Raw genomic sequence first — 17,648 nt, 5'->3', positions numbered from 1 at the left:
ACCCATGTGACTAGGATGACTGACCATCACAAGATAACTATACACCTACACTGCTGAGGAACAGATAAAGTAAAATCACACATAAATGATGACCAGCCTGATGCAATCCTGTGGATAGAATCCCACTCTCTGCTGCCAGTGCCTCCAACCCAGACATGTGTACAATATAGCTAACATGAACAAAGTATGATAATGACAACAGTATTTCAAATAAAACCACCATCATTCCACCCACAAGCATCAGAGTCAGAAAGAACTGAAGTCCCTGTCACCCCTGTAAAAACTATAAAAAGTGAGACAAGCCATTGGCAATGTTTAAGCAGCATACCGAGCATGAGGCACAGTAAACCATACACACACAGAATTAGATTTAATCAGTAAGTACACTGACAAAACACACAACAGGAGCAACTGTCTTATTCACATATTGCACAGATAGGCACCGATATTAGACAACAGCAAGGCCAGTGGCCAGCACAAAATGCAGAGTAGTTACACGAAAAAAGTTCACAGGCAAGGGGCAAACAGTAGTGAACAACAAGGCCAGTGGCCAGTCCAATGTGCAGAGTAGTTACATGAGAAGCTGCACCGGCAAGGGGCAAACAGGAGTGAACAACAAGGCCAGTGGCCATTCCAATGTGCAGAGTGAGTCCATGAGAAGCTGCACAGGCAAGGGGCAAACAGGAGTGATCAACAAGGCCAGTGGCCAGTCCAATGTGCAGAGTGAGTCCATGAGAAGCTACACAGGCAAGGGGCAAACAGGAGTGAACAACAATGCTAATGGCCAGTTCAATGTGCAGATTGAGTCCATGAGAAGCTGCACAGGCAAGGGGCAAACAGGAGTGAACAACAAGGCCAGTGGCCAATCCAATGTACAAAGTGAGTCCATGAGAAGCTGCACAGGCAAGGGGCAAACAGGAGTCAACAACAAGGCCAATTGCGAGTCCAATGTGCAGAGTAGTTACGTGAGAAGCTGCACAGGCAAGGGGCAAACAGGAGTGAACAACAAGGCCAGTGGCTAGTCCAATGTGGAGAGTGAGTCCATGAGAAGCTGCACAGGCAAGGGGCAAACAGGAGTGAACAACAAGGCCAGTGGCCAGTCCAATGTGCAGAGTGAGTCCATGAGAAGCTGCACAGGCAAGGGGCAAACAGGAGTGAACAACAAGGCCAGTGGGCAGCATAAAGGGCAGAGTGAGTCCATGAGAAGCTGCACAGGCATGGGGTAACCAGCAGTGAACAACAAGGCCAGTGGCCAGCACAACGTGCAGAGTGGGCCCGTGAGAAGCTGCACAGGGAATGTGTGCGACTGTACCCCGCCATGGTCACCAACACTGTCATCGGGTAAGAATGGGCAGTACAGGCACCGCTGTAGGAGAAACAGGTGTGTGAGGGTGACTACCACTCAGACTTGGCTGTCAGTCTGACTGGGAGGTGGCTGTGTGTCAGGGACAGTTAGAGGACTGGACCAGGGAGAGAGAGGCCCACCTGAGGTAGAGGCATAAGTGGCTTGGGAAGCCGGAGGGCTGCTTGGACCAGGTGGTGTAGTGGCACGTGGAGGTGGAGTCATGCTTCTGTGAGACACAGTGTGAGTGGGAGATTGTGGAGGGGTGCCTTTCCACTTCTTGGGGACTTGAAATGGCTTCTCTGTCTTGGGATTAATGGGAAGTGATGTGGAAACAACAGGCACACTCACCACCAAAGTTGCATCAGGTGCAGACGGTGGCCCACCCTCTGGCGACATGCTGGATCCTGCAGTTTGCTAGGCCTGGCCTTGCCTTAGCACCTCCATCCCCTGTTTACTAGGTGTTCCCCCTACAGTGCCCTCCTTCCCCTGCTTCACTGGTCTTTGGATGGGAGTCGAGGTTTTGGGTGAATCTGCCTTGGAGCTCTTCTTATGTGTACTCTTAGCAGGCACTGTGGAAATTTAGCTTGCAAACTGAACATTATCTGCGCCATCTTGCCCCTCCCCAGCACCACGCACAGCGAACGCACGGCTGCCATTTTAGGCACCCCACTCATTGTCAATCGCCAGCGCGGTCCCCTTGGCGCTGCAAGCATCCCCCGCGCGCTGGCCACCCCCGCTCTCTCATACAGGCCATAAACCCTCTCCTTCTGCGCGACCCTGCTACGGAACCACATCCGACCGACATCCCATACATGGTCATGCCTCTCCTTTGAAAACCCCCTTCCCCTGCGCCCCATTGTCCGAACTGGTCCCAGGCCATCACCTAGCCCTGCGGATGCAGTTTATTGCCCCTACTGTAAGGGAAACACCCCGCATCAAAGGGATTACAGTAGATCAAAGCCCCTACCCCCTGAGACCCGGCCGGTTGCACACACCGCCGGGAATTAGCGGAATTCCCTGCTGCGCGATAGCCATCTCCCACTGCGGGTAGGGTGGGAACTTCTACTGTATCTATGTGTGGGATCGGATCTGAGCCGGGGCTTCAGGGGATGTTCTTTCAGGCATCAAGAGAATCTCAAGAATATACTATGTGTAATAAAGCAATAAACCAGTGTATAAGAGACCAGGTCTCAGAGATGCAGTTAGAGCACCTCGTGACGATACCTTGCTGTCTGATCTGATGTGTTCTGCTCCGACGGAATAAAACTTTGTTTCCTGCCTTCCAGTCTCCGGCGCCTGCCTCTTTTATTGGTAAATTATCGAGTGGTATGAGAGGCGATTACCGCCGGGCAAATACTTGAAAGGTTATCGACTGAAACTGCCGCTACCATTTAACAATTGGCGTCCCAAACGTGGGGCCCATCAGCGACACGTGGATCCAGTGGGAGAGGTCCCGACGTCAGAGTGAACGACTGCAACGATCGGGAGAGCTCCTGCCCAATAGACCCTCGTCTGGCAGCCGATCATCCGAACTTCACTGGTTCCGAGCAGACCTCTCTCGAGTGATCTACGGTCCTGACTGGGAACCATCAGGAGTGCCGCGGCAAATACGGAGAGTAGAGGACGATCGGGCGCTGGAGGCGGAAGACGAGAAACTGTCCACGCGGTCCGGGTAAGGTCGTGAAATACGACAAAAGTGCGAAATAATTGATTGATTGTTTGAATACTAGTATTGCTCATTGATTGTTCTCTTTGAGATATTCGCTGTCTACAAACGGGGAGGAGTAGAAATACTCTCTCTCTCCCTTTGCAGATAGTGAAGGGTAGGTAACGCAGACTTTTGTCCCCGTTGAAACCCGTCGTGCCTATCTTTATCTCCCCATTGATTGATTGTCCGAACATTGATTGTTTTGAAGAATAGTGCTTTTTGAGATATTCTCTGTTTGCAAATAACGTAGAATAGGAATATTCTGTCTAGTCTTTGCAAATAGTGAAGGGTAGGTAACGCAGACTTTTGTCCCCGTTGAAACCCGTCGTGCCTATCTTTATCTCCCCATTGATTGATTGATTGATTGTCCGAACACTAGTTGTTCGATATTGGTTCTTTGGAGGTATTCTCTGCTTACAAATAACGAAGAATAGAGATATTCTGTCCAGTCTTTGCAAGCAGTGAAAAGATAGGTAGTGCTGACTTTTGTCCCCGTTGAAACCCGTCATGCCTATCTTCTCCGCACTGATTGGTAGTTGGTTCTGCCCGGACCGCTTATTAGAGGTGAACCACCCGGCTCCACTGGAAGGCACCCCTAATAAGGACATGTTCACTAAATATGGACTAGTCGCCGTAGCTTATAGCAAGCTGTGGCATAAATATACCAAGAAGGACCCCGAAAGTCAGTGGCCACTGATGGGATCCTTCGACGACCGCAAGATAGAAGAGCTAGAAGTAGCTCTGCGTAGCAATAAGACGACGCCTACTATGCTTGACAGTATTGGCATGTGGCGCAAAGAAGCGACGCAACGGAAAAAGAGGGGAGAAGTAAAAGCAGAAAAGGAATTACGAAAGGCAGCTCACCTTGCCGCTAGAAAGTTAGAAGAAGACATAAAGGAGAGAAGGGAAACTAAACTAAGACAGGAGCCCGAAACCTCAGGCCAGTACGCTGTTAGGACCCCTTCTTTGCTCTACCCTGAGTTGTCCTCCAAGCAGCGAACGAATGACGAATTACTGTTAGGTCCCCCGATCATTTACATGCCCCCTCCGTATGCACCCTCCCAATCAGTAGTGCAACACCCACAACCCCCGAACACGAGCGAAAGCAGTACAGGGGCCTCGGCCCTCACGGCCTCCGCGCCGGCTGAGCCTCTTGTACTGAACCCAATGTCGACTACAACGCTAGATGACCATGAGATGGGAAAGAAAGAGTCCACCAGAATGAATCGATTAACTAAGGATGAACGAGCAGGAATCGATAGGATAGTAGGGACGCTGGTGGAGCGAAAAGAAAGTGAGGAGTATATAACAGACGTGTATAGCTCGTATGCCGACAGCCGCAGACGACACTTCGTCGTACGGCTCTGTTATCACGCCCTGAATGCATATGAGGACAGATACCACGATAAAGGTCCCGAAGGCTTAGCGGCCCTATATAGGAAGGTAGACATTGGGGAAGAAGGAGAGGGCGATGTAACGAACCTCTTCACTCGTACACTCGAGGTCTACCGACACCTTAAAGAACATGGACAGACCACCAAAACAGAAACCCCCATAGCAACTAAGCCCCAGGGAGGAAGGGCCGATGCCATGATGCCCATTAAAGAAGCTGCCCCCTACTGGGTCCCCCCACGGGGTCAGGGAACACACGACGACATCAACCACCAAGATGCGAAGGGAAGGGTTGTATATAACTGGGTCTACCAGCCGTGGGACCGGCAAGATATTTTGACCTTTAGAAAGACTCTACCCGACTTGAGAAAGAACCCGACTGCCTTCTACACTGAATTGGGTACAGCCTTAGGCTCAACGATAATGACGTTAGCAGATATCGACTTGTTCTTTGGGCTATGCCTGCCGGCTGATGTGTGGAAACAAATCCGGAGAGTTGACCACGCTGAGCCGTTCGGATATACCTGGGTACAACTCGATACCATAGATAAACAGCGAGAACCAGGACAGAAACCCCCGAAAGCCATCTTAGAGCTCCCAGACAAGATTGTACAAAAGCTGAAGACTCTAATCACAGAAAGAAAGGTAGACTGGTCGATAGTGACGGCTTGCCGCCAGAAACCCCAGGAGGATGTGTCTGAATACTTCTCCCGATTCGAGACTGTGTTTTCCGATTACAGTGGCCAAGACATGACCACCGCAACCGGACATCACCTTTTTGTCCAGAATTATGTAAAGGGTCTGTCGCCAGAAGTTTCCCAGAAGCTACAGACCAGCGAGAGCAGTTGGGCAGCCTCCAAACCCGCAGCAATTCTCCAGATGGCCCAATACTACGAAAACCAGAAGAACGAGAACGATAGGGCGTCAGAGAAGAAGAAAAAGGAATTAAAGGAGAGGGTGATGATAGCACAGTTGCAAGGGGTGACCATAGGAAGGGAACCCCCAAAAGAGAATTACCAACCAACCGCCCCTAGAAAGCTACCCCCTAGAGACCATACACCTACACCCTACAACGGACGGAGAGACTTAGATGGGAATCAATGTGCGTTCTGTAGAGGGTTCGGACACTGGAAATCCCAGTGCCCGGTCCTTTTGGAACTGAACAAAAATAGGGACCCCAATAGACACAACCGGAAGTTTGTTGATACCCACCATCAACGTCACCACACTTGATTAGGATCACATGCAATCGAGCAACGCCATTTTTTCCGAATACGCTAACCAGATCGCTGATACGTACAACGCTCCAGCAAAATAGTATGGTCAAACATTTTTAATAAATTATAAGTATAACAACATTCCGGCAAAATGAACAGGTTAGAACATGTTTTAAACAACTATTTACATGACAGTCTGCTGCGACCTGCATCCCAAAGCATTTACGTCCACGTGACACCGTCCTCGCCTCTCCTTCCTCGAAGTTGCAACATTGGCCTGTTTTGGGCGGTCCTTTTTAGTTGATTTTGGGCTATAAAAGCCATGCAAAAATCCCTTGACATCAGTGGCGGGCGATTGTGCGAATAGGCCGGAGGCTATACGAAGCGCCGGAGGGCTGGTGCCCTGGCGGGGGGAGGCGACGCGGACGGACCTCCCCCACCTCCCCAGGTGGAGGCTTGCCAGGCACCCCAACCGCCTTTGACTCGCCGGCCAGCTAAGCTGCACCCAACCGTCTTTGACTCGCCGGCCAGCTAAGCTGCACCCAACCGTCTTTAATTCGCCGGCCAGCTAAGCTGCACCCAGCCATCTTTTTCATCGGCCTGCTGGATTTCACCCTGGCACGCCGTGCGGATCTTCCCATTTGCTTCTTCCTTCAATAATGGAGGGTGCCCTGGCGGGGGGAGGCGACGCGGACGGGCCTCCCCCACCTCCCCAGGTGGAGGCTCGCCAGCAGACGAGGGCACCCCAACCGCATCTTTCACACGTCAGCCAGCTGAGTTGCGTCCTGCCACTTCATTCGCCGTTCGGCTGAGCCGGCACCCCTGCACGCGACCGCCAGGCAACCACCCAGGCACAGGGTTCACCAAGACTGCCGCTAGCACCCGACGCGGGGAGTGGGCCCCCGCAGCCAAGTAAGTAGGGGCCCACTCCGATGGTGATACCATCCGAACTGCTGTTGTCGCTGCTACTGGAACCACTCCGGTGGCAATACCATCTGAACTGCCGCTGTAGCTGCTGTTGGCCCCTCTCCGATAGCCGTACCGAAGAGCTGCTGCTACTGCTGCCATTGAACTCCGGCGGTTGACCCCTCCGGTTCCAGGCCTGGCCCACCGTGAGACAATTCTGGACTCGAAAGCTTGTTTGCTAAGGCATGGGCCCCACCCTTGACAGAACGCTCCCCTCAGCCTTGCAGAATTGGTTGGAGTCATTTGACATTCGACTCCTGCGGACTTCCGGTAAGGACAAAACCACCGCCATTGCTCTTTTGCCCCCGGGCGGCAGCCGCCTTGCCTCCGCTTGGTGCAGTGAGAAAGTAGAGCGTCGGCGGAAGAACCCGCCTGCTGCCCCGCCCTAAGAACGAACCATGGCATTGCTACAAGGTTGCAGTGACGCCATGCTGACGCAAAGTTGACGCTAACGAAAGTTCTCGAACTACCGAAAGGAATTCTGGTTCAACAGCTAATTCATGGAAAGACTTAGACTGTGCACTGACCCGACCCCGCCCCAAGATGGCGCTGATGTAGGAGTGGCCTACAACTCCTTGTGGCGTTCCAGTCACGTGACATTTGTGTTAAAAAAGAGATATATATATATGTATGCGATGCTTACACACATGATGGTGGGGAAAAGGGGGGAACCGATTTTTATGTTAATCCAGTGTTGCTCATGTTGCTCGACGCCTCTCACACCGTGGCCGGTCTATGGCGGCTGTAGGCCCGTACTTCCATACTGACATTGTTTTAAATAAAGGGCTTCTTAAAAAGGAATTACGAAATCAGTGTCATGACTAATCATCTGGGTTGTTGAAGGTTTTTCTTTTAAATAAATGATTGTTACTCCTAAGCGAAAGCATACAGATAATACAGACACAATTTGCCTAAAAATCTTTTTGTTTAACGGAATTTGTACCCATCACGCCTGCCCTTTTTCCAAGAATTGTCAAATCAATAATGAACTATAACTTAAGGTATATGTCGCATGCAAGGTATGGTATCCTGCACCATAATACACGACCAATTGAGAAATACATGCACGACCAGGGAACGCGAATTTAGGAGATGAATGAACTAGAGCATCTTTGCCTCGAACTAAAGAATAATAGGTCCGTGGTATTACCCACCCCTGCGGCTAGCCTGGTACATGGTAGGTAGAACCTTTCGTGTCTGCGCGCGCTGGGGTATTTTGAATACTGCACCTCCCCTCCCCTCTTATTTCCCCCTCTATAGGTCACGACGAAGTTCCGACTGAAAAGTGGAGTGGACACGGACCGCACCAAGTTCAATATCAGGGAAAACATAGACAAATGTTGCGAGATAGTGCGAAAAAAAAATTACAGACCATCATTGGGAACATGAAAAACTGTATGATATGATTGTGCGTGTGTACTACGATTATACGATATGAATGTGTATGCATTTCATGTTTGGGTCACTTGAAGAGAGCGTCATTGTATGATTGAAGTGCTCGTCCACCGATCTAAGGGAGGAGAATAAAGGGTCAGACAACCCATAAGATAAACTACAAAATACTAAAGGTACGCAGCATTGCATAGGAATAGAGGACAGGAAAGGAGAGGCCCCCGTGCTCAACGCAGCCCTGAGTCCCCGTCTTGATGCATGTACTGTCACACCCTATCCGGCATTTGTGTGTACGTGACCACCGAATTTATGTCTTTTCCCCGCTTGTGTTTTCTTACATGGAACAGACCCATGCTACTCCATGTTGTATGTGCACCAAGTGGCCTATTATCTTACCCATCTCTCTCTCTCTCTCTCTCTCTCTCTCTCTCTCTCTCTCTCTCTCTCTCTCTCTCTCTCACTCTCTCCCCCCCCCCTCCCTCGCAAAAGGCTCTTTCTTGTCCTCTTTCTTCTTGAATAAATTAACGACATACACCTCTTTGGTAAGTGTATAAATTGGCCCGAACACGGTGGTGTTCGAACAAAATTGACAGAAACAAAAACGACCATACTTTACCACGTTACTACCTCTCCTTTCTGCGAACGTTAAGCCTAATCGGCTGAGAAGGAAAGGACAGGTAAGACGACTGATGTCTCCCAATCTGACCCTCAACACGGGGACTATATGTCAGTGGTTTTTGTTCTTAAAGGACACCATCTCCACCACCCAGAATTACCCCTGACCAATTAGCCCGAAATAGAATGTCTAAAGCACCCTGTTCTCCCAGAGATAACTCCAGCCCTATACTAGCCGTCTCAGAGTATCCCGAACGAAACAGCTGATGGCCCTGTTTTAAACTGATAAAGGGTCACCTACTGTATGAAAAGGATACTCATGAACGCATGACAGTAGCACCTCGCACTTACGGGTATTACCAAACCTTGTATTATAAGGCGCAGAAACCGACACCTAGAAGGCCAGACGATGGACAGGGACACCCACAGAACCCTGCACCACAGCAGTAATTAATAGATTAGTAACACGCACATTAACATTAGAGTTAATAGGCACCAATCATGTAGTAACAGATAAGAGCATTTCCGCAACTACTCAGTGGTTGGGAGAGAAAATGAAGTATGTAAATGTCTTCCCTGCCAAGATCTCTAAGACTTTCGTTTCTTATAACCTATTCAAGGATAACCTGCAGCCATCGGAAGAGAGGGGTCGGACGTGACGCACAGTCTGGCTGCGGATCATAAAGCATCTATGACATCGACCAAGGGGGAAGCGACGAAGCAACAAGGGTGTGAGACGAGACACCATTATCAGAACGATGAGCACGAAGGGCTACATCGAGGCCCCTGCTCACTGACCAGCGTGCCTGAAGTCTCAACCCGTCGGGCCCGATTGATGGGCCCAGTGCTGAAAAGATTCTGCCCCCCTTGGTCCGCATTTTTTGATCCGATCCCATGCCACCCCATTCTCTCTTCCTCTTTCATTTGGACTATGACTTTGACCTACTACCGAGGAACAAAAGGCCGGCACCCTATCTCAAAAGTACCTGTGGTGAACTGTGTTAAGGAACAGGACTGTGATCAAAGAACAGTGAGTGGTCACACCCTGCCACGTGAAGAAATCGGATTTGAGCTGGACCTTAGTTCCACCGCCGGTGCTCAACAGTGCCAACGAAAGAAGAACAACAATGAGAGCTTACCAGTGATAGCTCTTTATAAAACAAGGACACTGGAAAGAAGAACCCATGTCAAAGTTGAAAATCCTCTCCCAACCACCTTATTATATTAACTATCTTCTTATCAAGTTTTCATGATGTTGCATCAATCACTTCCGACTGTACACTGAGAAGTTAAGAAAATGTAACTTTGTATAGTAACATTCATACAACACCAGCCATGTACACGACTATACTGCAACTTTGAATGTACTTCCTCCTCGCCTACTTTATCAAACTGTATGAGACAATGTACAAATGTGTCAGATTACTCCTGCCTACCCTAACGACTCTGTATCTTTAAAATGTGTGACGAACATTGACGATACTGTAACTGAAAGGCTAACAAAGGTGAATATTGGCCGGACAAGCTGGCGAGATATGTTAAAAGGGAGGACTGTGGAAATTTAGCTTGCAAACTGAACATTATCTGCGCCATCTTGCCCCTCCCCAGCACCACGCACAGCGAACGCACGGCTGCCATTTTAGGCACCCCACTCATTGTCAATCGCCAGCGCGGTCCCCTTGGCGCTGCAAGCATCCCCCGCGCGCTGGCCACCCCCGCTCTCTCATACAGGCCATAAACCCTCTCCTTCTGCGCGACCCTGCTACGGAACCACATCCGACCGACATCCCATACATGGTCATGCCTCTCCTTTGATAACCCCCTTCCCCTGCGCCCCATTGTCCGAACTGGTCCCAGGCCATCACCTAGCCCTGCGGATGCAGTTTATTGCCCCTACTGTAAGGGAAACACCCCGCATCAAAGGGATTACAGTAGATCAAAGCCCCTACCCCCTGAGACCCGGCCGGTTGCACACACCGCCGGGAATTAGCGGAATTCCCTGCTGCGCGATAGCCATCTCCCACTGCGGGTAGGGTGGGAACTTCTACTGTATCTATGTGTGGGATCGGATCTGAGCCGGGGCTTCAGGGGATGTTCTTTCAGGCATCAAGAGAATCTCAAGAATATACTATGTGTAATAAAGCAATAAACCAGTGTATAAGAGACCAGGTCTCAGAGATGCAGTTAGAGCACCTCGTGACGATACCTTGCTGTCTGATCTGATGTGTTCTGCTCCGACGGAATAAAACTTTGTTTCCTGCCTTCCAGTCTCCGGCGCCTGCCTCTTTTATTGGTAAATTATCGAGTGGTATGAGAGGCGATTACCGCCGGGCAAATACTTGAAAGGTTATCGACTGAAACTGCCGCTACCATTTAACAGCACCACCTTCTCAGTGGCCACGGAAACTGTCTGCTTGTCTCTGCGAGACACTTTTGGGACAGGAGAGTCCCTGGCTGGGGATGCCTCTGAGGCACGTAACCCTGAGGTCTGCTTTTTGGCTTTGTGGCCCTTGGTGTTGCTGTACAGGCTTTTGTCTTTGCCTTCTGGGTGGCTTTATTTTTCTGTGGGGATGGTGTCTGTGCCCTGGACCGCTTGGGCTGCTGCTGCTGCTGTGTGCTGCGTGTGCTGTATCTTGACCTTGATGTCTGTAGTGCGTAGTCACTATTGTCAGATATGGCCACTGGCAGGGGGGTGGACAACAGGACTGGATATGGACTCCGAGATTGTGCCAGTTGAAGGGCTGCTGTCACTGCGGATGACAAAGACTGGACAGTCCGGTGTGGTCCACCCACGTCTGAATGTATGCCCTCCATGAAAGCAACCACCTGTGCCAACTTTTTGTCGTGGTCTATGAAGGCATTGAGGAGAGCTGTCTGGCCCATACACTGCTGGCGCAAAAGGTTCACAGACTCAGCCCTGATGGCAGCAGGGGGGACAGGGGCAGGGGCAGTAGTGCCTGGGATGAAGAACACTCTTCCCTTCTTACTGGTGCGAACACAGGCAGCACTATTGGAAGTAGCTGGGAGGGTGGGCACTGTACGCTGTGTGGTGGGCAAGGAGGCAGAGTCCCTGTTCCCTGTGCCCGCCAACAAAGATGCATTACCGCTGTCATCAGATGACGTGGAGCTTTGCATCTCTGGCTGTGATTCCTCCAGCAGACTCCTGTCCCCCTCTGAGGTGCTGGCCACATCTTTGTCACTGTGCTCGAATGCAGCTGATGTGCTTGATGCCTCACCACTGGTGTCCATCCCCTGTCCTTCCATGCCCACGGGAGATGCTGCATGAGAGAGAGATGTAGGGTCAGTTCATTGGCATCAACAGAACAAACAAATGCAAACAAAGCATCACTGAAGATGATGAAATCTACATGTTGCACACCACCTTGTGCAATAACATTGTGCAACCTCAATTTTTTACTCGAACAGTGCATGTCAACAAGCAATCCAGGCATAAGTGAGCCAGATGAAGACCACACAGCACAATATCCTGCCGGTGGCTCCGTTCAAGCAGACACACAAATAGCTCTGAGCACACATAGGGCCCTGATGGGGGCAAGGATTAACCCCACAAAATGTTGCAACTGTCATATCCGGATGGAGCAGAAGGGGACAACACAGATACAGACTCCAACATAACAGTCCACAATGGCCATGAGCCCATGCCATCCACCATGTTGTACTTTGGGGCACAACTACTGTTGCACATTGGCGTCAGATGCCCAAGCCTCACAAATCTGAGGTCAGGCAATGCACGCATGGATGAAAGCACACTCAGAACAGGCACACTGTCGTTCCCTTCCATGTGATTTACCAGACTAACCCAATGCAGACGATACCTGAAGACCATGACTCAGATTGCAATGTAAATGCCCAGTAATAAATTTACATTAGAAAGTACAGGTAGGGGAAATGCATGACAGCTGCACCCAGCACAGAGGCCACTTACAAGCCACTGCATCACACTACCAACATCCCCATAGCCCAGCGTTGGCCCCGGCTGTGTAAACATGCAGCCACTCACAGCCAAAGTCACCCTTCCCAGAATACTCACCCCTTGCTTGCTGTTGGTGCTCCTTCAAATGTGCATTCAGCTCAGGCTGTTTCATGGCCAAGATGCGGGCCATTAGTGGTGTCATGTTGCGCCGCGCCAACCTGCCAGTCCGAGGGATCAGCTCCAGTATCATCTCGGCCACGTTCTTGCTCAGCCGGCAGATGTCATCCCACCTCTTGTGACAGTGGGTGCGCCATCAGTTGGAGACACCCAGAGCCTGCACCTTGCATGCAATGGCCCTCCACATGGCCTTATGCTGGTGTACTTTGAGCTGCAGGCATGGAAGACAAGAGGGGGGAAACATCAGTGACACAGTGTTAAGTACCAATATCTCTCAGTACAGTAGCATGATACTGACTCATACCAAATCCACAGATATGTCTCACAGAGACAAGAATGCATCTCACATGGTACATTAGCATGGGAGTACCACAAGTACATGCATGCAGGTGTGAGGGTGGACACAGTACCTGCTCATTGCTATACACATGCAGGATGTCATCACATAAAGCCATGTGTAGTCTGTCCACATCTACAGTCCATTTTTAAGTGAAGCAAGACATACTTTACATATCAACATATGTTTGGTGGTAGACTCACTGTGTCCAACACTGCGCAGCCCTCAATGTCCTTGCCGAGTGAATGGCTCACTGTGTCATGGATGTCACATTGAGGGACATGATCTCACAAACCCACACCCTTCTCACAAGGCCGGTCGTGTGCAATCTACTGGGCTGAGACGGCTTATTGATGGAGAATAAGGAAAATAAGACACATGTCACACTCTGTACGTTCAGTGATGTGTCCTTGTCAGATTGGGTGGTGACTGTGCAGGCCAGGTGAGCTCACACTGAGAGGGACAACGGGGACCCACACAGCCATTCACACAAGCAATCACTGGCCTGACTACTGCATTACCAACTTGCTGCGTCACTGTATGGCTGACAAGACAATACATGTCCCTCAAATCTTGATTTGCAGGCAGGGAAACATGTGACATAGGCTACACACCCCTTCCCCCTGGAGAAAGCATGCTAGGCATTGCATGACAAAACCCCACAGTCTCATACATATACTGCAGCATCTCAACTTCATGTGTGCGCTCCCTGCACTCTCACTCACACTGTTGAAGACTTACCACGACATTTGGGGCCCCATATATCCTTGGATAGTGTGTGAGCACCTCGTCCACCAGGACCTCCAGCTCCTCGCTGGTGAAGGGACTGGCCCAGATCTTCTCAGTCCTCGCCATCAGTGTGGCCATGTGACAGCAGCTGCTACAGTTGGTGTTGAGGGGTGGCAGGCAGCAGTCCCTGGAGGCAGAAGCTGTTGGTGTTGAGGTGTGGCAGACGGCAGTTCCTGGAGGCAGCAGCAGCAGGTGAGGGTTCTCAGACAGCAGGCACTGGAAGCTGTGGAAATGTGAGGCTCTCTCCCACACATATCTAGCCCCCTGGGGTAGTTTCTGTGGTTCTAAGCTGCTGCAATTGGTGTTCCAGGTCAGCCTTTTTCAAATGCATCCAATGATCGGGCCTGCGGTGGCGGAGCACGCCTACGCGATTTTCAAAATTGCATTAGGCTACCGTGATTGCGGTTCCCATTGGCTGTAAGGGCATGGTCCATGGTGGTGACACACCGCTGGTGCCATGCGGTAGCTGCCGCAATTTGGGTGCCCTACACTGCAATGAGTGACCGGGATTTGGATGGCGGAGCATGCCAACCGCCATATTGCAAGACTCATATGCCTAGCAGTACCACAAATGTGGCTTTGGCATTGGCGGTGACACACCGCTCGGGCCAGGCTGTAGCTACGCAATTTGGGTGCCATACACTGCAATGAGTGACCGTGATTTGGATGGCGGAGCATACCAACCGCCATATTGTAAGACTCATATGCCTATCAGTACCGCGAGTGTGGCTTTGGCATTGGCGGTGACACACCGCTGGGGCCAGGCAGTAGCTACCATGGTTTGGGTGCCATACACTAGAATGAGTGACCATGATTTGGATGGCGGAGCATGCCAACTGCTATATTGCAAGACTCATATGCCTATCAGTACCATGAGTGTGGCTTTGGCATTGGCGGTGACACACCCCTGGGGCCAGGCGGTAGCTACCGCGATTTGGGTGCCATACACTACAATGAGTGACCGTGATTTGGATGGCAGAGCACTTTGTTTGACAGCACCTATGGACACATCAAGCTGTGTCAATGGCCAATGGCCAGTTATCAACAGTGCACAGTGACCACATTATTAATGGCACATCATTGTGCACACAATGCCACATTGACATTTAGACCACTGCTGGCTACACATGCCATGTTTGTATATGTGATTTAGTACATTGGCATGTACTCACTCACATGTCACTTGTGATTTTGATCAGCATGTACACAGAACAGAGTTGTGATGAACTTTCCAATGGGTACACATGTCAATGTGTGAAAGGGCAGATAAAATCCCAGTGATGTCTGTGTCAATAAACAATGTGCATGTTGGACTGTCTACCTTTCTTGGCTCAGGCACACACTTGTAGTTTACGCACAGACTGTGCGCATTGTGTTGTCGATGTGTGCCCTGTGCAACTTACCACTGAAGGTGTGGCAGGTACAGCAGCTAGGTATGAGACAGTGGTGTTGCAGTTTCACACATATGCTGTTTGAAATACTCTCAGGGATGATCATGCTAGATGTGGCCATATCCCTTTGTGCATTCTCATAGTCAGATATTGTTTTGTAGGTACTTGCTGTGTGAAATGGGACAAGTGTACGAGTAGTATAGCTGAAGGTGTCACTACATGTAAGGTGGTCTGCAACTCGACTGTGAAGACAGTCCTTGTTGGCGTTCTGTCAGTCAAAATGTAAGATGTGGTACACATCTCATGGTGTATTGCATTGACATGTGTCCCCTTTTATCTCAACTAGGAGGAGACCAAATATGCATCGTCCCTACACAGTGCTGGCAGACATGGAGAATGAGGAGATCATCCGGAAATTCCGTCTGGATAGGGCTACCCTACAAACCATATGTGAAATGTTGGTGCCCCACCTGCAGCCTTGCAGGACATATCTGGGTGCTTTCACCACAACAACGAAGGTGGTGGCAGCCCTGCATTTTTTTGCAACTGGATCATTCCAGAACACGGTGGCCAGCGCAGGTGGGATGACGCAACCGATGTTCAGCATGGTGCTACGGGATGTCCTGTCCGCCATGATGATATACAAGGACACATATACACATTTCCCCAGGAGGCATGATTTGGCAGATGATAAGGGTGACTTTTATGCCCTTGGACACATCCCCCATGTTGTTGGTGCCATTGATTGCACACATGTTGGGCTGGTTCCACCACAGGCACGTGAGCACGTCTACAGGAATCAGAAACATTTCCATTCCATCAACGTGCAAGTGGTGTGACAGACAGATATGATAATCTCGCATGTGTGTGCCAAATTTCCAGGCTCGGCCCACGACTCATACATCATGCAGAACAGCATCGTGCCCCAGCTGATGGCTAATCTGCTTCCTAAGCGGGCATGGATTGTGGGTGAGTATGCAGAGTCAATTAGCGTGCTGTGTGTGTGACATGCTGTCCTCTGCCACAGCTGTATTACAAAGTAGGTCTGTTTATCTCACACCTAGGTGAATCTGCATATCCCAACCATCCTTGGTTGCTGAGCCCACTGCGCAATCCCCAGACACCAGCTGAAGTCCGCTACAACGATGCCCATGGGAGGTCACGTTGTGTGGTGGAGCGGACTTTTGGTCTCCTCAAGTCACGGTTTCGCTACCTGGACAAGACCGGAGGTGCCCTCATGTACTCGCCACAAAAGGTGTGCCAGATCGTTGTAGCACGCTGCATGCTCCACAACCTTGCCTTGTGCAAGGAGATCCCCCTGCTCCTGGATGGTGATGAGCAGCCGAGGCCCCCGCCTGATAACCAACTCATGTCCAGTGACGAGGATAGTGGAGAGGAGGAAGGTGTTGACCTGCAGCAACAGCTCATCAACCGCTACTTCACTTGAAGGTGAGTGACAATGTAGAATGGACCCATTGTGTGATGATGTCGCTGTTGTTGGCAAGGTGTGTGTCAGCTTTGTGACTGCAGCCGGTGGTTGACTCAATGGTGGCTGACAATGTTTCTGGGACAGAGTTGTTTGGCACATCTACATGGTGTTTATGTCAGCACTGTCGCTCATTGTAATGTGTGCAGAATTGAGTACCTTGATGACAAGTGTTGAGTGATGGCTGTCTAGTGAATACTGTTCTGTTCTGTGTTCCTAGGTCCCTTCAGCTTCTCCTTGCCAACACTCGTTCTATACTCCAAGTACATTGTAATCATGATGAAGACTGCACTACCTGGAATAAACACGGAGCTGACACAACGACATGTGTGTGTGAGTAGTGTTTATTTACAATGGGGACATATGAGGGTGGTTGAATATTTACAATAAGGTGATTATTGATGCAGTGAGTTGTCAGTTATGGTAAATGAGACAATCAAGTAATCACTGCATTGATGTGGTGACCCAGTCCAACAGACAGATGCCATTCACAAGGCAGTGTGGGTAAGGACAGTCCAGAAAGTCAATGCAGTATTGAAGAGTGAGCCCATCATGACTGGCTCTGTGACTGGTGTTTGGCAGGTGCTTTGCCACGGGTTGCTCCTAGGGATTTCTTTGGATGGCCCATTGCTCGTTTTAGAGGGGGGCCTCTGTTGCGGGGCCAGTGGGGTCTGAGGACTCACCCCTCTCTGTGGCCACAGGGGAAGATGGTGAACTGTCATCTTTCAGCCTACCAGAGTGAGGTGGAGGTGTTGGTTGTGGCACAGGCCTGTCCCTCAGTACCACCACTATCTGGCCCAAGAGGTCCACAATTTGTCCCATGCGGGTGTCCATGGACCTCATCAGCAGCTGGAGCTCACGGGAATCTTCCTCAGTCCGGCCCCTTCGTCCCTGGGACT

Source organism: Triturus cristatus, chromosome 6 (assembly GCF_964204655.1).
Source record: "Triturus cristatus chromosome 6, aTriCri1.1, whole genome shotgun sequence".
NCBI lineage: Eukaryota > Metazoa > Chordata > Amphibia > Caudata > Salamandridae > Triturus > Triturus cristatus.
This window is presented reverse-complemented; position numbering follows the sequence as displayed.